Source organism: Symphalangus syndactylus, chromosome 10, assembly GCF_028878055.3.
Source record: "Symphalangus syndactylus isolate Jambi chromosome 10, NHGRI_mSymSyn1-v2.1_pri, whole genome shotgun sequence".
NCBI lineage: Eukaryota > Metazoa > Chordata > Mammalia > Primates > Hylobatidae > Symphalangus > Symphalangus syndactylus.
This window is the reverse complement of record NC_072432.2, coordinates 128,013,877-128,036,498: the sequence shown is the minus strand read 5'-3', so window position 1 is coordinate 128,036,498 and position 22,622 is coordinate 128,013,877. Positions and strand designations below refer to the sequence as shown.

The 22,622-nt window shown below is 37.9% G+C and overlaps 2 long non-coding RNA genes across 3 annotated transcripts in view; one reads left to right on the top strand and one right to left on the bottom strand.

Annotated features, from left to right (window-relative positions):
• Positions 1-206: 206 nt before the first annotated feature.
• On the bottom strand, positions 207-8,640 carry LOC129491813 (uncharacterized). Of its 2 annotated transcripts, XR_008660627.2 has the most exons (4): positions 8,560-8,640; positions 4,599-4,736; positions 668-1,010; positions 207-436 (listed from the first exon to the last, which is right to left on the bottom strand). It is a non-coding gene; the product is annotated as an uncharacterized lncRNA (long non-coding RNA). The 2 variants fall into 2 exon arrangements; XR_008660626.2 differs by lacking the exon at positions 207-436 and having other exon boundaries at positions 636-1,010.
• Positions 8,641-8,704: 64 nt separating this feature from the next.
• LOC129491814 (uncharacterized) overlaps positions 8,705-22,622 on the top strand; it is a 31,402-nt gene continuing 17,484 nt past the window's right edge. The window contains exon 1 of the long non-coding RNA XR_008660629.2: positions 8,705-8,805. This is a non-coding gene — a long non-coding RNA (uncharacterized lncRNA). The remainder of the gene's footprint in view (positions 8,806-22,622) is intronic.

The window sequence follows — 22,622 nt, the reverse complement described above, 5'->3', positions numbered from 1 at the left end:
AAGGGACAGAAAAAAATCCACAATATAAAATACATATCTTTTTTACAAAAGATAAAACAGAAGCAATTGCTTCCCACCATTTTATGAAGAAGCAAAGAAGAAAGTATTTATGAAACATGATATATGCCACCCATTTTTTTCTGGGTGGTATTTTATTAATTAGTATTTATTTACCAATACAGTAAGCAACTACTCTGATAGGCATCCGATCCAAATTTTAATGTTAGAGTTAGCAGAAACTACACAGAAGAGATAGTTTGGTCTCATCCTCATCTGTAACATTTCTGTAAATAGACGGCAGGTGTGGTGGCTTATATCCGTAATCCCAGCATATTAAGGAGGCTGAGGCAGGAAGATTCCTTGAGCCCAGGAGTCCAAGGCTATAGTGAGGTATGATCTCACCATTGCACTCCAGCCTGGAAGACAGAGCAAGACCCTGCCTCAAAAAAAAAAAAACAATTTTTTTTGTTAACATTTGAGATGGCTCTATGGGGAAAGTGAGCATGCTAATTCCTGGCAAAGAGAGAAACTTGCCACCAAAGAAATTTCTCTCTTTCCTTGACTTGATCATAACCCCAAAAGGATTAGCTGCCCAGAAACTTTCCCCATTACCTTGAGTTGTCCATAACCCCAAAAGGATTAGCTGCCCAGAAACTTTCCCCATTACCTTGAGTTGTCAAAAGTACAAAGAAGCAGAGGGCAAAGGAAGGCAGAACTCCAATCAGCTTCGTGAGGTCTCTGGAGGCCTAGTTTTTCCTTCAACGTGTTACCATTTAAGCCCAATCAGCTTCTGTTACACAGGGCAAGAGCTTGATGAGCTCGTAACCTTATAAACAGTTCTCTGGAGAGATGCGGTGAGGTTGTTTGAATATAATTCATCCAGAAAACAAATTGGCTCATCACTCAGTTCACAAATCTTCCTGTGGACCAGGCTGCCAAAACAGGAAGAATGTTCCTCTCTGTAGAAATCTGCCTCTAAACGTTGTTAATTTTATGGAAAATCTAGACCCCTTTGAGAGTAAAACAATAATAAAGATAGTAAATATATACATAATTTTCTGAGTACCAGGCATTTTTCATAATTCTCTGTCTTCCAACAATCCAACAAGTTTTCTAGTTAGAAGGAGTTATTCTCATTGTATATATGAAGGAAATTGAAATTCTTAGGCATAACTATAACACACTTTTCAAGTTATACAACTAATAAATTAAGAAAGCTGTGTTCAAATTTAGTTCTTTCCTGTTTGAAAGAGAAGTTTCCTTCTAGCTCATCTACTCTGAAAGCAAAATTGTATTGCGTTGGTGCAAAAGTAATTGCCAATTTTGCTATTAAAAGTAATGGTGCCAGGTGCAGTGGCTCACGCCTGTAATCCCAGCACTTTAGGAGGCCAAGGCAGGTGAATCACTTGAGGTCAGAAGTTCGAGATCAGCCTGGCCAACATAGTGAAACCCTGTCTCTACTAAAAATACAAAAAATTAGCCGGGCGTGGTGGCTAGCACCTGTAATTCCAGCTACTCCAGAAGCTGAGGCAGGAGAATTGCTTGAACCCAGGAGGCAGAGGTTGTAGTGAACCAAGATCGCACCACTGTACTCCAGCCTAGGCAACAAGAGCGAAACTCTGTCTCAACAACAACAAAAAAGTAATGGCAAAAATTTTCTCCCATTCTGTAGGTTGTCTGTTCACTCTGATGATAGTTTCTTTTGCTGTGCAGAAGCTCTTTAGTTTAATGAGATCCCATTTGTCGATTTTGGCTTTTGTTGCCATTGCTTTTGGTGTTTTAGACATGAAGTCCTTGCCCACGCCTATGTCCTGAATGGTATTGCCTAGGTTTTCTTGTAGGATTTTAATGGTTTTAGGTCTAACATATAAGTCTTTAATCCATCTTGAATTAATTTTTGTATAAGGTGTAAGGAAGGGATCCACCATGGAATACTATGCAGCCATAAAAAATGATGAGTTCGTGTCCTTTGTAGGGACATGGATGAAACTGGAAAACATCATTCTCAGTAAACTATCGCAAGGACAAAAAACCAAACACCGCATGTTCTCACTCATAGGTGGGAATTGAACAATGAGAACTCATGGACACAGGAAGGGGAACATCACACTCCGGGGACTGTTGTGGGGTGGGGGGAGGGGGGAGGGACAGCATTAGGAGATACACCTAATGCTAAATGACGAGTTAATGGGTGCAGGAAATCAACATGGCACATGGATACATATGTAACAAATCTGCACATTGTGCACATGTACCCTAAAACCCTAAAGTATAATAAAAAAAAAAAAAAAAGTAATTGCAACACTGCAATTGCTTTTGTACCAATCTAATAAAAAGATATGAAATCCAAAAAAAAAAACTTTTCTACCGGTTATGATGGGATAAAATTGATTTAATGGTTTATTTTCAACATGAGTTAATTAATCCTCTACTATGAATCACTTGTGACAATGTGTCTTAGGGAAAAACTGTCTTAATTTCTGATCTCAAAGAAACAGCAAATTTCCCTCTGCCACAAGTTTTAACTTAGGATTCTTCAACTATTGTGACATCCTGAAAGCTTGACATAGTAAGCTTGGGAAAAAGGATGTGACTGCCAGCCTATACAGTAATATAAGACAGTGCTTAGAAGCAACAGCAAAATCAAAAGCCAGGCAGGAAGTCCAGCACTATCTACCTGAGGGGTAACACAGAAAGAGAGTTCAGTATTAGGCAACACTGAGGGCTTTCTTATAAAAATCTTAGGATTGACTGTAATACAGTTCTCATATTTCCCTAATTAATTCTTCTTTGATGCTTGGATATAGACAATTGAGAGAGTGTACTGAAGTGAGTCTGCATTAGGATTTGAATTGGTACAGAAGAATCTAGAAAGCTAGAAGCCTAGTCACAGGGGAGGAAAATTCCTTTCTAGTTGAACACTGACATTACCAAAGGCATTTCCTGAGTATAGAGTTAAGAGATAAAATAATTGTAAAGAATATAATTAAAAGGAGAAGTAATAATCATTATTATTATTATTTATCAGAATTTTGACAGCATTGATTTATTGTAAGCAAGCATCTTATGGTTTAGAATTCTGAAGCCAGTTTATTCCTTCCTGGTTAACTAAAGTAAAATGTTATTTATCAAGCACTTTGAAGACACTTCCCACTTTGTTCTTTCTGTTTTCTACTCTAAGATTCCTTCTAAAGCCATGTTGATTATCAGCTACATATCAGTATGGTGTACAAGATGGCATCTGTTCTGATTGGCCTGGTATTAGTGATGATTTTCTGGCACCTTGGTTATAGAGTTTGCCAAATATTTGCGACTGTCTTCCCTGTTAAGTGGGGTATTAACTGTCCCACACAAGTACTCCCTAACTCACTTTTTTAAATCTCAGAATTTGTGTCTCCTTTACTCATAACTGGGTAATCTGAAAGAATAATTTGTCATGATCTTTCTGTATACTATGTTTAATTTACATATTTAAATGTATATAGTCTGTAAACATTCTGCTGTATCATCCTTTTACTTATTATTGTAACCATCATTTCTGTAATTTCATTTCCAATACCTTTGATCACTCTGCTTTCATATTTCCATCCTTTCTTCTCCTTCTCTTCTCTTTGTCTTCCTCCCTGACTCCCTCTCTTTCTCCCTCTCTTTCTCTCTCTCATTTTCCTTCCCGTTACATTATCTCACATCTAAAAGTTAAATCTGTGTTTCTATTTATTTTAGGTTTCTGTGTTTATTCTCTTTTCTTACCAACTAATTGTTGTGTGTTGGTTCCTAAGAATCATTTCCGTAATTTTTTTCCTCTCAACCCTTTTGCAAGTGAGGTTTTATAATTTGGCCACTTTTTGTAGCTAGAGAGTATTTCCTAAGCTTGGGAGAAAACCATTGTTTCCCTTGCAGTTAATAAGGATTCCAATTATGTGGCCTTGGCTTGCGGCATAGTGGAGGACACGGTAAGGGAATTTGTGGCCAGGCAGGCTGTCTTCCCAGAACATGATAAACTGTAGTACATTGCCTTTAGAAGCCAGGTAGGTAAAGCAAATGTCTGAAGCTGATGGAGTTTTAAAGCAATATAGGTGTTGACTACTATGGAGAATTGGACAGTGTATCATGTTTACATTACTTTTATTTTTTTTTTAAAGTTTAAACACTTTTTTTTGCTGAATGAAACAAATCTTCTGTCTTCATAAGGACCAAGACCCCCTTAACTTAAATTAATGAGTCCCATTCTGTGTTACACATGGAGCTTGTCTTCTGGGTACAGGAATTTCTTGTCCCTTTTGGCAAAAACAATTTATGTAGGACATTGCCCTACTTTTATAGCACTAGCTCCCTCTTTGGATGTCTCCAGTGTCAGAATTCCTAATTATTTTGTGAGAAGTAAACTTGACTTGCAGTTTTACCCTGAGGGCAAATACTGGTGCCTGCTGATATGAAAATGCATACTTGACACAATTTTTCCACAGCAGTTATTAATTACTGCCAAGATATGGCAAATTGCATTATTACTTAGCACATATTCACTTCTGCTTTACCTCTCTCTGTGGGAGGATTATACTTCCTGCCCCACTAATACTGCTGTTGGCCACATGTCTTACCTTAGCCATTGCAGAATCATATGCCACATTTACACAGAGGCCTTTCAAATGTACTGTGTCATTTGCTTATCCTCGTTTACTCCTGAATTCAAGCATCAGAACACGCTCCATGTAACTATGGCTTTTGTAGTCTGAATCCTGGAAATATATAATAGACCTGAATCCCTCCCAAAACCTAGAACAGAGCCACTGCAGATCTGTAAGCATGACATAAATGTTTGACATCATGAATCATTGAGATCTTGGGACTGTTTGTTACTGCAGTAGTTAACTAGTACAGAATTTGGTACCGGAAACAGAGTAATGTCATTATAAAAACAAAAGCAACTCCTAACAACATCAACTGAAATATATACTATTGCCTTTAGGGAAGGACAGTGAATTGCAAGAAACTGTTATAGAAAACTGGACAAAGACAACCCATGCTACTGCAAGGGCAAAACAGTTGACTAAACTGTGTCCTGCAATATCTTGGAGGTAGTCAAGATATCTGATAAATTCATGTCCTTGGTTAATGCAGTAGAAAGAGAGAATGTTGGTAGCTGAGTTAATAGTTATTGGTTATGTTTGAGAAGGTTATATAAGAAAAAGATATTAGTTCAAGGAAAAACAAAATAAGAAATCAGGAATGAAAGAAAAAAGAAATAATCCATAAATGCTGGCAACTTCAGCATTGAAGGATGCATCTGTGTCTCCTTGACAAACAGTCAAAGATAAAATGGAGAGCAGCTTTGAGTGAGGAAAACCTGGTGAGATTGAGCTCAAGACTGGAACTCGGGGCAAAGGCACTGAGGCCCTAACGAGGGTACAACCATGACACCTTTTTAAAATCCACCGTTTGATTAATCTGACCCCAGATTAGCCTTTTAACTGGTCAGAATGACACTTATAATAGACATAACGGGAAAGGGCATGTTTCTACTGAAGTCCAAGAAGCTCAGAGTTAGGAACTCAGAGTTACATCTTGCAACAAATTGTGGATGGAGACATTGGCATATGGAGCTGATGGAGTAAAATAGATAAAAATAGATCAAACAGAAACAAAAAACACTACATTTTTGACAAGTGCATTTCTAAGCTGGGCTAAAATGTACTGTTCTCTGAGTTGTAAAATGACCCGTAGGCACCCACATTTAGACAGGCAGAAAATGGTAAAAGTGCTTCTCATCCACGCTAAAGGGAATATTTTCGATTGCCCTTTTCAGATGTGTCCAAAGAGAAAGTGAAATGGGAAGAAATTCTCTAAGACAGAGTCAAGAGCCAATGGAACAGGATGGACTGTGGAGTTACTCCTAGGAAGTAAAACTTGTGCTTAATGAGCCGAGCTCTCTACCACCTCAGGGAGGGTGACTTGCAGTTCGTCCAGCTGTGTTTCAGAATTGCGTCTTCCACACTCACCTTCTCTGGATACAAGTGTTTGCTGTAGTTATCCTGTTTCTGGTCCAACATTGTATGCTGGATGTTTTGGGAGCAGATAACTTGTCATTTTAGGTCAGAGGTTTCTGGATCAAGAGGACCTATATCTAGACCAGATAAAGGGATTATCTTGAGGTCTTGGATTTCAAGCAAGATACCACATTGGAATAAAGCTTTATGGCTTCTTCATTGAAGAAAGGGTGAATGTAATTTATATTTTGAATTATGTGGATATTTATGACTAAAAAGAAGTACTGTGATAGATTTTGTTATTCAAATAATTATGCTGTTCTCCCCATATCCTCTGTGGATTGGAGTATACTTCCTGTCACATTGATCTGGGGCTTGACTATGCGACTTGCTTTGACAAATATGTTGTATCCCAGTTCCAAGCCTAAGCAGTGGAGACATCACCTGCTACCACTCACCATATGTGCTCCAGCCTTTGACCGTGAAAACAGAACACCCCAGGTAGGAGATGCTTTTTAAACCTGGGTCCTGGGATAAAAACACGTTTGGAGAGGATCTGTACCCAAATCACTTTTGAAGTGAAGCTTCTGTAGCTGACTTTCAGACACAAGAGTAGAAAATTAATGTTCTTTGTTGCAAGCCAACAAGATATTGAGTGTGTTGTTGTCACAACAAAAGCTAATTAATACACCAGCCTGCTAACTTGTGGCCCATTCTTTGTATTCGATTCCATTGACTGAGTTCTTATTATAAATTTCCACCAAGAAGACTCACCTTATTTATGTTGGAGAATCTTCCATTCAGTTGCATATGTAAGTTCCTCTGTTCTGTTGGGGTTCATTGAATATAATCTATTTATATCTTTCAGAAATCACTGTTCAGTCTAGGGATAGTATTCTTTCATTTTTCCATGTTCACCATAAGTTTATTCATACGTTTGTATTTTTTTATTCTGTCTTTCGAATGGAATTTTAAGAGAGAGAACTCACATACACATGTAGTTGGTCACCTTGACTAGGCTCATCTTTTTAATCCCATTGGTTTTAGAAATGTGTATCCATATGGAGACTTGCTAGATAAGGAGGACATCTCTTGTTTGTGGGAAGGTTTTCAGTCCTTGATAGAATGATATTTCCAATGGGGGAGGGGTGAGTGGTATATAAAATACCTGAGACAATGCACATGTCTTTCAGGCCCTGCATGGACCCACTGCACCTTTTTAACAACCCATAATAGTCCACTAAAACCAGGCAAAGATTCTCTGATCTAGGTCCTCAGAATCCGAATGATTTGGTACCACTGATGAAACTCAAAGATTCTAGCCAAACCTAATAGCTATTATTCATTAGTTAAGGCACAGAGGTTCTTCTGTTTTCATTGTGAGCTACTAAAACAATTTGAGATATAGAAGAAGGATCCTTTGGAAATTGATTCTGAATAAATTGAGACAAAAATATAATGCCAGGAGGTGTAGGGGCCAGAGAGGGGTTCTCAAGGGAGCCAAAATGGCTTGGAAATCAGAATTGCCTTCTAGCTTGAAACTCCATGCCATTAAGATTCCTATAAATACACTGCTATTTTCAGTAGCTGGTGCTATGGGGATCTTTTACTCCAAGTTTTAGATACTCATATTATTCTCACAGCTTCTTTTCACATTAGAAAACTGGCCACCAAAATTTTTCTGTAGAAAAATTGTATGTTATATGGGTTGGAGCTAATAACCTCACAAGCTAGAAATGGACTTTCTCCAATTCATCTAGCATCCTCTTTGCAAACAGTTCTAGTGCTCATCCTTTGCCTTCTTCTCTTCCACACTCTTAGCCTAAAAGCACCCTGTAAGTATGCTTTCAGCTTAGCATGTTGTGGGAAGCATTACTTGACCTCCCTCTAACTTGTGTGTACATGGACACCTACATGATTTTAATTATCATATCATTTTTCCAGAAAACACCTGCTGGATGTTATCTGCTTATTAGAAACATTTTTGCCACCAAAACAAAAGAAAGGTAGAAGAACAAGTAAGCCAGATAATTCCTAACCTTTTAGCCTTCTAGAATGCCCTCTTTAAAATATCTAAATGGAAGGATACATATATGTGTGCATTGCTGTGATCATGGCAGTGAAGTTAGCTTATGACAAACCTGCTTCACCTTTGTCATTTGATCCTAACTGTGTCCTTTTCCTGGTTTATCTTCACAGCACATCTTGGCTCTTGCTGTGCACCATGTCTACTTTTTCATTTTTCCTAAGCATCTCTAAAGCGTGTAAGCTTCATAGGCCTAAAATCTACTAATCGTCCTTCCCTATGGGGCACATAGAACTGACAGAGATCATACCCTTACCTTGGTGCCAGCATGCTACTATTTCTATCAGCTTCTCTTTCCCTAGAGAACTTTCTCCTTTTCACTTCATCTGCTATCTTTCATGTCCCAAACTCACAGTACTCTCTTACGCAAAGCAACTTAGGTCAGTCTTTCCTTTGATGACTCTTAGCAATCTGAAGAGGTTTTTTACGTCTCATAAAGGGGTCTAAACCCTAATAAGACATATAAAATCTTGAACGATTGCTACCTACTCATGGAGAGTGCAGAAGAAAAGCAGTCATTTAGTTTCTCAATTTTCTTTTTCGTCCTGAATCTTAGAGTAGGATTGGCAGCACTAGCTTCGGTTGTGCTCCCAGTTGTGGGGCAGTAACCATACTAACCATTCTCCAAGATGGCCCCAAGGGATCCTGCCTCTTTGTAGTGACCTATGTTTAAAGCCCCTCCCACATTCTACCAGCTTTGGTCTGTGTGGCCCATAAAACAGGGAAAGAGCAATGGTATGTCGCTTCCGGGGTTATAAAAGACATTACCTCAGCTTTTGTTTTGGTTTCTCTCTCTCTGTCTCTCATCGTTTGCTCTGGGGGAAGCAAGTCTACAGAGAGGCCAATATGGAGAGGAGCTGACGCCCTTTCCGACAGCCATGTCGCCTTTTGCGTGAGCTTGGAAGTGAACTGTACAGTCCCAGTCAAGCCTTCAGAGACTGCAACCCTGGCCAACAGCTTGGCTACAATGTCATCAGCAGCTCTGAACCAGAATCAGGTAGTTAAGCTACTCCCAGTTTCCAGACCGTCAAAAGTCCTGTGAGATGATAAATGTTTGCTGTTTTAAGCTGGCCCATTTGGGACGATTTGTTATGTAACAGAGAGCCAATATAAGAATGAAGCTATGAAGCTTCTGTGTTTACTTTCCCACCTGTAAAATAATATGATATATTCTTACGTCATAGAAATAGTTTCTAAATTAAATACAAAGATAATAGGCATTGGGAGTACCTATTTTAGGAAGAAAAATATTACTTAAATCCAAATTTTAATGATCACTCTCTCATTTATCATACAAATAAAATATGTAAAGATGAATCTCTAAGTTTAACAGTTTTTGGGATACAAGAATTGTGATTTGGGACATACACACCGACTGGGTGGTCTTTAGTATGTCTGAAGAATAAAGAGGGGCCACGTGTGGCGGTAATCCCGGCACTTTGGGAGGCTGAGGTGGGTGGATCATCTGAGGTCAGGAGTTCGAGACCAGCCTGACCAACGTGGTGAAACCCCATCTCTACTAGGAAAAAAAAAAAAAATTAGCCAGGCATGATGGAGCTACTCGGGAGGCTAAGGCACAAGACTAGCTGGAACCCAGGAGGTGAAGGTTGCAGTGACCCGGGATCAAGCCATTGCACTCCAGCCTGGCCACAGAACAAGACTCTGTCTCAAAATAAATAAATAAATAAATAAATAAATAAATAAATAAATAAATAGAAGGTTGCAGGTTTCATAAAAGGATTAAATGTTATTTATTGATTTTTCAGAAAATTCATTGGCACAAGTAATGTTCTGGGAAGCTGGAAAGCTCTGTCTGGTGGTGGGTAAAACTAGTATTAGAGTTGCAGAAGGTTGTTTCAGTAGCTGTTAAGTAAAACTGGTTTTAAGTCACAACAGGCAGCTTCAGCAGCCAGGTTTGCAGAGAATTATATTCTTAGAGCAATGTTGTGTGTCTTGAGTGCTTTTTTAGCCCTGCACTCTTGGCTCTGTTTTAGTTGAATATGACAAGAATGCCCTAACTCATCTGATAAACTTTCACAATTCCTTATAGAAATCACTTATGAATGTTATTTTTGATGAATTTTGGGGGGGTAGGGAAGAAAATAAATATTGATTTTTTTTGTCAGCCAACAAAAATAGTGGGCATTTATCAATGCAATTATACTGTATCAGAAGGACACAACACTTTTTTTGTCCAAGATCTCTTTATATTCAGAGTTAAATTTTTAATCACTGCAAAGAAGTGAAGTATCACTAAGATAGTTTGCATTGCTTAATCATATTCCCTGACCTCCAGGCAACCATTAGTCCTTACGGGACACTTTTAAGACTTAGTGTCAAATTAGTTAATTAAATTAAATATCTATGGAATGTAAACAGACCCTCTTGAAAGTCTGTTGGAAAGTGTTTGGCAGATAGACATTCAGCAGTTGAGTGATAATTTTTCACAAATCGTGACCCGTCCATATAACCCCTCCAGACTTTGAAAATTCTATGATGTACTTCAATATATTTGGTGATTTCTACAGGTTCTAATTGATTTTCCTGGCATATGTCAGGAAATAATTTTGCATGTGTCTCAATGAGGAAGATACATAACTTTCCTTCCTTGTGAGTATCTTCTCTTTTTATGTCCTGTCAATTACATTCAGTATTATGCATCTATACTATTAAGATCTGTTCCTCTGTTCTTCTGCATATATAATGACTTTCATTTAAACTAAACTTAGAAATCCATGTAAAACTCAATGATTGTTTGTATTGTTATTCAAATACTACAATACAGTGATAATAAGGTAAGTAGATAATTTCTACTCTTGTCTAAGTTTATAAATATAAGCAACAACAATTTTATCAAAATGTATACATTTTATTGGTGGGTTATCAATTATTTTAATACAGATTTTAAGATATCCTGATCTTAAGAAAGTTAAAACTTGAAAGAGATATTTTATAAATTGAGGAAGTAACACACCGATTACCTCTTCTATAGGGAGCATTTGTATGTATTGCTTTATCTAAACTTACCAGTGGCCCTTTGAGGTTTCAGATAGAGAGAGTGATGTTGACAAAGATTATGTAATTTACTTAGGTACATAGAATGTAAGAGACCAACTCAGAATTTAGCTCCCATTTTTTCCTCCAAATATTGTGCTCATTCTAAAATACATGATATAGTTTGGATATTTGTCTCCTCCAAATTTCACATTGAACTGTAATCTTCAGTGTTGGAGGTGGGGCCTAGAAGCATGTGTGTGGGTCATGGGGACACATTCTTCATGAATGACTTTCTGTAATCTCTTCTGAAGGTAGAGCTGATAGTATTCACTGATGAGATAGTTTAAATCATCAAGGATGATGCTAAATTTTTTGGCCCAGGAAACTAGAAGAATCAATTGCCACTTACTGAAAGAGGAAAGATTAAGACCAAGGCTTTGGTGGAAAGGTCATCGTCTCCATTTTAGATGTAATCAATTTGACATGCCTAGTATATATCAAGAAGAAGTTGCCTCGTAGGCAAGAGGAAAAACAAGTCTAGAGTTCAGGGAAGAGATAACAGGCCAAAAATATAAAGTTGGGTGCCAGTAGCACACATATGATATTTAAAACCATGAGTCTTGATCAAATCATCAGAACAGATTTGGTGATTTCATGAGTGGCTTGGTTCCCTCCCTGCTATAATGAGTTCTGATTGTTAAAAAGACTGGCACCTCCTTCTCCCTCTTTCTCTCTCTCACCATGTGACACACCTGCTTCCCCTTTGCCTTTGCTGTGATTATAAGCTTCCTGAGGCCTCACCAGAAGCAGATGCTGGCACTATGCTCCTTGCACAGTCTGTACAGCCATAAGCCAAAATAGATCTCTTTTCTTAGATATTCCTTTATAGCAACACAAAATGGACTAATTCAATATACTACCACTTTTCAAAGGATGTTATGGATTTTACCATTGTCTTTAGTCTGTTCCTACTAAAGCAGTATCAGTTTGAAAGAAAATTCTATCTATGTTTAGCTTGGGAAATGGAAAAGGATCTAGTACTTGTGCTTGATAATCAGGCTGTTACTGAGCTCACATTACATGTGCAAGCCTTTCCTCATAAAACTTCACAACTTCTCATTTAAAAGCCATTTCAGCCTTGGTTTCAGAAAGCGAAACAAAAAGAAATAAGACACAATGATTACCAGCAAGGAAATCTAAGATTTGTCTAGAAAATAATTAATTGTATCCATAATGACTCAAAAAAGGCAAGTGTCCAAAATACAGGTTGTTGATGCCAAACATTTTCTTTTACCATCCTAGAGATGGGCTGCTATCATGCCGAAAATATCTGCATATGTTAATGAGGGAATGCTGGATATACATACATTTATTTTCCTATAGAAACACACAAGTAATAAAAGAAGAATTTTAATTTTATTGCCTTTATTCCCAGGATCTCTCCAGTTACTTAAATAAAATGGTTTTTAATTAAGAAGACTCTCTACAGAGGGACTGTATGATTCAAATAATGACGAAACTCCATAGAGACACCTTAGCAATTCAGGGTGATATGTAGGCTATAGTTATAGAAACCATTTTTTCTAACCTTCCAGATGCAACAAAGGCCTTTTGTAATTTTGGTGTTCCATCTGAAATGTTATGATAATTTCTCTTTGTTTTAGACTAAAACCATATTTTTGCCCACATAAAAATGCTTATTATTGTATAATTCTCCTCAAATGACAAACATGCCATCAAAATAAAATAATTTTATGTATAAATTATTTTAACAGTAAATTATCAATTATTAAAATATAGATCAAACCATAACATGCTAGAATTTGCAGAAATAATCTTGACTATCTTCTTTTCTACCAGTTGAGAAAACTAAGACTCAGAAAGCCTAAGTAATTTTTTACTTAACCGTATATACCTGTTAAGGTTGAACTTGTTTTTGGTCAAACACTCACTGTTTTGGTGATTCCATCAAGATACATGGCTTTAAAAATCACATGCGTGGCTGAGCATGGTGGCTCATGCCTGTAATCCCAGCACTTTGGGAGGCCGAGGCAGGTGGATCACAAGGTCAGGAGATCGAGACCATCCTTGCTAACACCGTGAAACCTCCTCTCTACCAAAAAATACAAAAAATTAGCCGGGCGTGGTGGCGGGCGCCTGTAGTCCCAGCTACTCGGAAAGGCTGAGGCAGAATAATGACGTGAACCCAGGAGGCAGAGCTTGCAGTGAGCCGAGATCGCGCCACTGCACTCCAGCCTGGGCGACAGAGTGAGACTCCGTCTCAAAAAAAACAGAAAAAATCTTATGCATGCTACTGGCACCGAAGTTCGTATTTTTGGCCTGTTACCGCTTCTCTGAACTCTAGACTTATTTTTCCTCTTATCTACCTGGTAACTTCTTGGTATATACTAGGCATTTCAAATTGATTACATCTAAAATGGAGGCCCTGACCTTTCCACCAAACCCTCGGTCTCAGTCTTTCCTCTTTCAGTAAGTGGCAATTGATTCTTCTAGTTTCTTGGGCCAAAATTTTAGCATCAACCTTGATGACCTGAACTCTCTCATCAGTGTATACTATCAGTTCTGCCTTCAGAATACAGAAAGTTATAATCATACTTCTTATCGTCTTCTCTTTCCCTTGTCCATGTCAATACCACCTATCATATACAGAGTTTCAGTAGCCTCTAACACATCTCCCTTTTTCTACCTATGTCTTTTTGACGTCTGTTTTTGACACAATAGCCTGAGTGATTGTATTAAACTCTAAGTCAGTGTATATCTATCTCATCACTAATCAAAGCCCTCCAAGAGGCTCCTTTTCCACTCAGAGTAAAAGTGAAAGCCCTACACAGGCTACAGGATGTGTGTAACTAGGCTTTCCTTCCATAGCCCTCCCCTCCTTCTCACACCACTCCCTTTGCTAACCTCCTCTACTAACTCCTGCTACTTAGATGTTTACTCACTGTGTTCTGGTCTCCCTGGTTCCTTGCAGTGAATTCTTTACATGTGCCAGGCAGCTTCCCCTATCATGCACATTTGCTTCATCGTGGAGGTTACTGTCTCAAATGTTCATGTGCCTAATCTTTTACTGTCTTCAAATCAATGCTTCAGTGTCACTTCGTCAAGGAAGCCTTCTCTGACCACTTTCTCTAAAATTGCAACCCTAGCTCCCAGCACCCCCATCTCCCTTTTCTAATTAGAGTGTAAGCTCCATGAAGGCAAAGATTGTGTGTTTTGTTCAATAATTTATACATCATATAGAGGACATTAAAAGGCATACAGTCTGTGTTCAATGAAAAATTTAATGAGTGAGTGAGTGAATGAATGGATGAATGAAGATGAATAAATGCTTTTGGTAATGTATAGTAATCTACCAACACATTAAAACCTTGGGAAAATATCTAAGTAAGGGGCCCTCAATTTCTGTATACACACACATACATATATATAAATCTGTAGAATCATCTTCTTAAAGAAATTTTTTTTTTGCACATGAATCATCATTAGTGACATTTTGCCTATTTAAAGGCAATGGTATCGTGTAGAAGGTTTTTCCATTCCAAAAGTTCCAAAGTCACCTGGGAGCTAATGTTATTCTGGATCATTTGAATTTGTACTTTCTATCTTTGAAAGAAAATGATCAGTAATTGCCTTATTTAATGGTTACAGCTTAAAATGGTGTTGTAGATAGTTAGTGGAGGTGAGATGGTGAGTATCTGATTGACATCCTCAGTTACAGATTATAGGAAGTATAATTTGTATTTTTAAGCAACATGTTTAGCTTTGTGGATATGGAGTGTGGGATGATAAACATTTAAGACTGAGAAGGGTGGAAGGGTGGGAGGGGATGAGAGATGAGAAATTATTTTGGGTACAATGTACATTATTTCAGTGATAGTTATACTAAAAGCCCAGAGTTTACCAGTACACAATATATCCATGTAACAAAACTGCACTTTTACCCCCTACATTTATACAAATTTTAGAAACTAAAAATAAATAAATAAATAATCTATGTAACTTTAATAAAGGATAATTGTAGAAATCTGCTCAACATTTACCTAAGACCACTCCATTCTTAACCCCACTTAAACCGTTTCTTCATGCATCTCTGCTGCATTTATGCAAGCAGTTACCTTATTTGTAAAACTTAAAATTTAAGTAACTATGCATAAGTTGTGAGGTCTTTTATGTAAAGAGCATACTCTACATTTCTCTGAACTTACCACAGGACTGGTGACTCAGGATTCAATAAATGATAGCCAATTTGAATGAAAACCAACCAAAGTAAGGAGTGTGAATATTTATTTAAGACCACTATGTAGATTCTTCATGTCTTTGAACACAATGTAAAAGGGTTCATTAATTTTATCAGTTTAGTGCAAGGCTGTGTCAGTGCTGTTAATTTCTTAGCATAAACTCCTAGCAGGCAGGACTTTGTTGAACTTTTCTCTGAACAGCAGTGTGTGCAAAGAGACGCTTAATAAATGCCATTAGACAATAATCGCTGGTGTTTAATATTTATTGAACACCTATAGGGACCTTGAGACCTTGGTCCAGGATGAAAAGCTTTAAAAAAGCCTGTACCTAATTAATGAAAACATGGTCCCTGCTCCCAAGGAGCTTATCTGCTAAAGCACACAACACTGTTGTGGGTGCACAAAGAAAATTAATTTTTTTAGCTAAGTGCAAAAAACAACCACCTTTATGAAACTACAGGATTTATCTTGTTCTCCCTTTAACTTAGTTTCTTTCTGAGGGCCTCATGTTAAATGTCTGGCAAAAAAAGTCAAGGTAGAGGATTCTGGAAACAGGCCAAGGGGATGGAGGCAATGAAGAAAATGGGATGGTAATAGATGGTGTGCCAGTTGGCTATATGGCTAGGTGGATGGAGCAGTTGGGGAGAAATAGAATTTCTTTAGCTGCTCATTATGTTTTTGAAGTTTTTTAGTGGTTATACTATACCATCATCATCATGATTCATTAATATTTAAGTTCACTTTGCAAAGGAAACCAAATAGGGATGAATCAAATGTTGATTTTCTTTCATTTGGGCCAGTTAAAAAACACAGCAGTGACAGAGAGCAGGACTGGCACGGATCTAAAGCATATAACAGTGTATTGCGAATGTGCTCTAATTGGGATGTTTGTCTCTCCAAACCTCATGTTGAAATATGATCCCTAATGTTGAAGGTGGGACATAGTGAGGGGTGTTTGTGTCATGGGGGCAGATCCCTTCATGAATTCTTTGGTGTTGTCCCCAAGGTAATGAGTGAGTTCTCACTCTTATTGGTTCTCATAAGAGCTGGTTGTTACAAAGAGCCTGGCCCTTCCCCTCTCTCCCTTGCTTTCTCTTTCCATGGGATCTCTGCACATGCTCCTCCCCTTTGCTTTCCATCATGAGTGGCAGCAGCCTGAAGCCCTCACTAGCAGCAGATGCTGGCACCCTGCTTCTGGTACAGCCTGCAGGTTTGTGATCCAAATAAACATATTTTCTTTATAAATTATCTAGTCTTAGGTATTCTTATAGCAACACAAAACAGACTAAGACAGCATTATTTCCTAATGCATTCATTCGTAGATAGCCAGAGATTAGTGAATGGGAATAAACTAGAAAATAATTATGAATTACAGCTCTATTTTTACTTTTATCATAAAAATTTAACATTTTTTTCATTCATTTTCATTTCATAACTTGTATATAAGAAGGTCAATCAGCACAGGAAAGTGTTAGTTATATGTGAAAGTGACATCTGTGTAATTAAAATGTTTGTTTTATGCAAAAAAAAATTATTGAAGAAAATAAGTGTCGTTTCCAATGTACACAAAGTTATCTTCTGTCGAGCATTTTCTGTTTGATGTTTAACTATGTAATAATTTCCTTCCCGGTTTCCCAGTTTAGAATGATAGTGTATTAGGGACATTAGATTAATAATCAAAATCCAAAGGAAGTGAAGTTTGGGAGCAAACCAAATAGATGTTAATAGCTAAAGTCATAGAGAAGCTAAAAGCAGAGACAACAATGATGGTTCAAAGCAAAGGAAAATATCAAGTTAGAGCTGTGAAAACCAGCCAAGAAGTTGAAAACTCATCACTTATTCTTGAAGCCAATAATTCTTAGATAGGGTCAGTCTTAGAATAAAACCATAAAAGGCATTGCAATGCAACTAATACATAGTTACATGTACACACAACACACACATCATATCTCACACTGTCTCTGACTGAGTAAATTAAATAACATAATATCTGAATAAAGTTAAGGAAAGACTACAGGTGCAAGAAAATTAAACAAGATGACAAGATTGTTATGTCACAAAAGATGAAAATCCTTTCACTATGTGCTTGGCTTCTTTGTCACTGGTCCTATTGTTAATGATTCTCTACTTCTAATCACATCATGTTGCAGTTAAATTTGACTCTATTTCAAGGCCTCTCTCAAAAGCCATCTAATGAGGTTCCTTATCTGGTTCATTCAAACAGATGTGATCTTTTCGTTCTCTGAACTCTTCTAACGTTTTTTAGATGATTCATTTGAAAACTGTTATATTGTGTTGTGCATTGTTATTATTTTTGTATGTGCCTCATTATTCTTAAGTAAAATAGATGCTACTTTTGGGTATGACTTATTCATCGTTGCAGATCCTGAAAGGCTTAGCACAAGTACCCGTGCCTAGTCAAGAAACAGTTGTGCTGTTTGTAAGTGTGGAGAAAAAGGCCTGGCTTTAAACATATACGTGGAAGGTCATGTGTACCTACATCCCCTCATAACTGTGCCTATAGGTGCCCACTGTAGTTAAGACCTTTAACTATTACTAATAATTTAGTAGGCTTATTACCAATAAACTAGTAGGATGTTTTGGATAAATTATGTACAAGGAGGCCAAAATAAACAATTCTGTATACATTTTGAGATTTGAGACAATACTTTGCTACAGAAATTTGTAACTTTGCTCTGTGGGAAATACTGTGTTCACATAATGAAGGTGAACATGAAATTCCTTTTGAATCTCATGTGCATCCTAGAACTCTTATTCAAATTCACCTTTTATCCTGTGATAAACCAATATTTAGATCTGATTTGTTCAGTGTCATTTCAGGCAGTCTTGCTGACAGGACCTCCGTCATCTCAAAGTATTTATTAAGATTTCAAATAATCACTGTGAAGTATACAGAAATGAACCGGACAAAAATCTTATTCCTGCAAGCTTCCTAATGTGCTAGGGGAGCTCAAGTCTACTTTAGAAAAGGGATAAGGACCATGAAAGTTGCAGGAGGTGCACGGGAAGATGGTGGAGGAGGCATCTCTCTTGAGATCTGAAGGATAGGTAAAATTTTAATTAGAGGCCAAGGGAAAGAACAGTGCATTGAGGAAATTGCAACTGTCATAGGAAATGGACCATCACATTTGTCTCCAAGACAGAAAGACAACTAAAATTGTCAAGAAGGATGACTGCTTTCCAAAAGTGTATCCAGTGCCTTTTCTCTATGGAAGGTAGATTGTTAGCCATTTCTTCACAGTCGTTTCATTCCCCTGTCAAGCGGGGAAACTTTAAGTGTTAACTAAACCCTCGACTTCAGAATAAGTGCAACTTGGAGGAAAAGAAAAGATAGTACAAGATAAATCCAGTAAAGTGGATGATCTTTCTGTCTCTAATCTTTCCAGCTTTTTTAGCCTTGAGAAGTAAAGGTGCAGATATGGTTTTTTGATCTGTGTCTTGGGGAAGGGATGGAGTTGTTGAGAGCAGTAAGCAGTAAAAAGTCATCCTGTGTTGCCCTGGGAGGTGCCTGCTCAGTACTTAGTAGCACATGGCTGGCACTTGAGATGGGGAAGTTGGGGAGTTAACCAGTGTGCACTTAAGTTTGTAAGAAAGGTTCTCTTGGGGAATTACACATTTTAGTGGAACAATGAAATTTCATCGGCTGAGAAGGGCTAAACAAAGACATTTACCAAAGGTCCTGGGAAGTAGAAAAAGCACTAGGAGAACTTTTTCTTCTCCTAGTGAGAGGAAATTATTCGAGGAAGCACCACATACTCCAGTTTGCCTGTGAGGCTTTCTCTCTTCTGCACTGGTCTGCTCAAGCCCATGGCAAGCACCTGCATGCAGCATCTGGTCTGGAGGGCCTTACTCTGCCTGTCTGGTATCCCAGCTCTTGACATCTACTGTTGGGACTCTGGACTGAGACCTCTGTTTTCACAGCTACTCAAGGCTTCTAGCTGCCTGTGAATCTTCCCTGATGAAATGGTCCCCCTCTCCTACAGTCAGGCCCTCTCTGTATTCTAAGTTGAGAATTAGATAAAACTAGTGAACAGTACCTAGGACCATGAATTAATTGAAGAGATCTAGATGGTACCCATAGGAACTTCTCTCTTTTTCCACAAAACAAAGTCTTTTGAAGGGCATCTCCAACAGAATGATGTTCATGCTGGGTAATGGCAATCATAACACTGATGATGGGATACTTTTCAAATTATATTTTGTGGGGACAGGGTCTTCCTATGTTGCCCAGGCTGGCCTCAAACTCCTGGGCTCAAGTAATCCTCCAGCTTTGACAACCCAAAGTGTTGGGATTACAGGTGTGAGCCACTGTGCCTGGCCAGACATTATTTTAAGTGCATTACATAGGTTAGATGATCCACCAGGGAGACATAATGTGTAAGCTAAAGCCTTCCAATGCTACCTATATGTAGCTCCTATGGCAAAGCCTGGCTGGGTGCTCAAAAACTATTCTGTCTTCCTGGACACATAAAAAGATTACATTTTCCAGTCTTCCTATGATTAGGGATGGAATTTCTGGTCAATGGAAGGTGGGTGAAAGAGTTTCACATCACTGCCTGACTGAGCCATCACTTGTCACAGGTAATCCTCAACATTCTTCCCTCTTGGATGGTAGGACACAGAGGATCTAGTGGAGGACTCCAAGGAGACCCTAATGCAGTCTTTCAGAGCTGAGGTTCTGTGAGCAAGTTAAGGCCCATTGAAAATTATTTGTGTGACTATTTCCCCAGTCCTTCCAAGGATGGTACAGAGTTAGTGGATGCATATGAGTTACTTTAATTCCTTACTTTCGTAGATCCCTTAGATCATTAGATCTTAAGTTTTCTGTGGATTCTGAGAAAGTCTGCATTAGGAGATAACGGTCCCATGGGCAGAAAGAGCCTAGATCCCTGAGTCATCCTTTGGCTGAGAATTTTACACTTGGATTTGCAGAAAGGAAAATGAAACATTTTTGTGTAGACTCACTAATATTTGGGAACTTATTTATTAACACCTCATAGATTAGCCTGCCCTGGATAATTCCTCTTTCACCAGCTCTTTCAGGAATAACTTCTCTCCTGTCTTCTTAAAGTGTAGCTGCATAAAAATTTGTCTCTTGGGAGATAAAACATTTATATAACTTTCCTGTTATGTTCAATCATCACAGTACTACAGGCTTTTGTTTTTCTTTTTTCTTTTTTGTCCCAGCTCTTCTTCAGGAACATCATCATATCAGGAACAGAATGATTCAATCTGGCTTTAAGGAAAGGGTATCTACACAGAAAATAATAGGAAATTTGTTACCAGTGGTGGAAGATAGGCTGAAGAGACCAAGGGAAATACTTGAGAAAAAACCTTGTGTAGAATGCATTCCTTGAAGAGAAGGGAAGGTTCTGAAATGTGCACAGTATTCTAAGAGTCCATGAATTTTTCAACGGTCTAAATGGCTAGAGGGAAAATGATGAGATTCTTACGACTCTGACACATAGACTAAGTTAAAGCCTCTGTTTGAATGGAGGTGAATTATATGGTTTGAATTCATTGTGGATGGGGAGTGTTTCATGGATCCTTAGGCATCCTGAACCCTTTCAGTCACCTTAAATTAGTAGGTGAAAGACTGTCTTCCTAGTCATTGATCTACCAATTAAGTACCCAAGCCCACTATATAAGTAACTCATTCTAACTGCTTCTTATGGTCTTCATTTCCTTATAATGGCTCCTGTGCCACATAAAACTCATATTGAATTTGTGTGCATTTCATATGTTAATCTGTGTTATGTCAGTTAACTTATTAGACTCAATGGATGGAGGATGGAGAAAGCAAGTAACACAGTGAAGATGGGTCAATATGCATCACCTCCAGAAGCTAATTCCCAGGGCTCTCTTTTCTAGGAGGGAAGTTAGGCTAAAGATCTCTAAAGTGTCTGATAAGTTTTAAAGTCTGATAGTATGAAACAGAAAAGATATTGGCGATGATTATGCAGCCTCTACCCTATGCTCTGAGTGGACTGAATAATGCAACATTTAGTGAAATCCTAGGGATTCTTTCATTGTCTGCTTTCACTAGGCTTGCAGGTGGGTGATTGCGGGGTGGGTGGGAAGTTGGAGCGGAACCCTGCTATACAAAGAGAAGATGCATTCTTGCCTCATTGCTTCGCGTGTTCCCAACTAAACTGTATGTTACTTAAGCAGAACACAGTTTTATAGTCTTTTGTAAAACCTCCTCCCCATCCCTAACCAGTACTACTCAGTAAAGTTCTCAGCATTTAATAGATGCTGAAATTGATTTATTGATCTCCATATGTGACAAACTGCATGCTGTCATTATGCATGACTTGTATTTATGAATTGTTAGGAAAATAATGACTAATTGTATTTTTTAGGAATGACATGAAGCTTAGCACTCTTGATTTAAAGACATTTATACAAAACTTTATTATGAAGACAGTCTTTATTGTGTGCACTACTTAAAGCCTCCAAGTTATAATAATAAGAACATTAAGTTTACAGCATCGATATTACAATATTTGAATATTTTAATAAAGCAAAATTGTAAACACTTTTGAGTTTAACTCTTTCCTTCTTAATTTCCCCTACTTCACTTGAATAAGCCATTACTTTGGATGTTGTCTGTATAGGAGCAGCAAAACTTTTAACTCAATCCTCTATCCATTGAGTCTGATAAATAAATCGACATAACACAGATAAACATACGAAATGCCCACAAATTCAATATGAGTTTTATATGGCATGGGAGCCCTTATGAGGAAATGACTACCTTGAAAGGTAGTTAGAATGAGTTACTTACACACTGCACTCGAGTACTTAATTGGTAGATCAACAACTAGGAAGGTAAAGATTCATTTAACAAGGTCTCTTTGTACAGAATTACTTTGGCCTCAACTTTCTCATCCTTGAGGATAAGAACGTTGAATCCTCACATGGTCATTTTATCTTCTGTTTTTAAGAAATAGCCCAAAGGTCACGGCGATCTTTTTGCAACTGCTGTTTTATTTAAGCGCCTTTAACTTAAACAGTCAATATGCCAGAGCGGTATATTTCCAACTCCTTCATCTATAACATTTTTTTCCTTAGGACTGACCTCTTGATAGGGAGCATATTGTCATTTCAGGCTTGTGTAGTACCTACATGGTGTCATTTATACCCGGAAATTTAATACCAGTAGTATTTGTTGAAATAAATGGGAATTTTTAATCATAAATGTCTATTGTATACCTACTATTTTTCAGGCAGTGTGCCAAGCACTTTAGGTCATGAGAAAAACAAGAGGAAAAG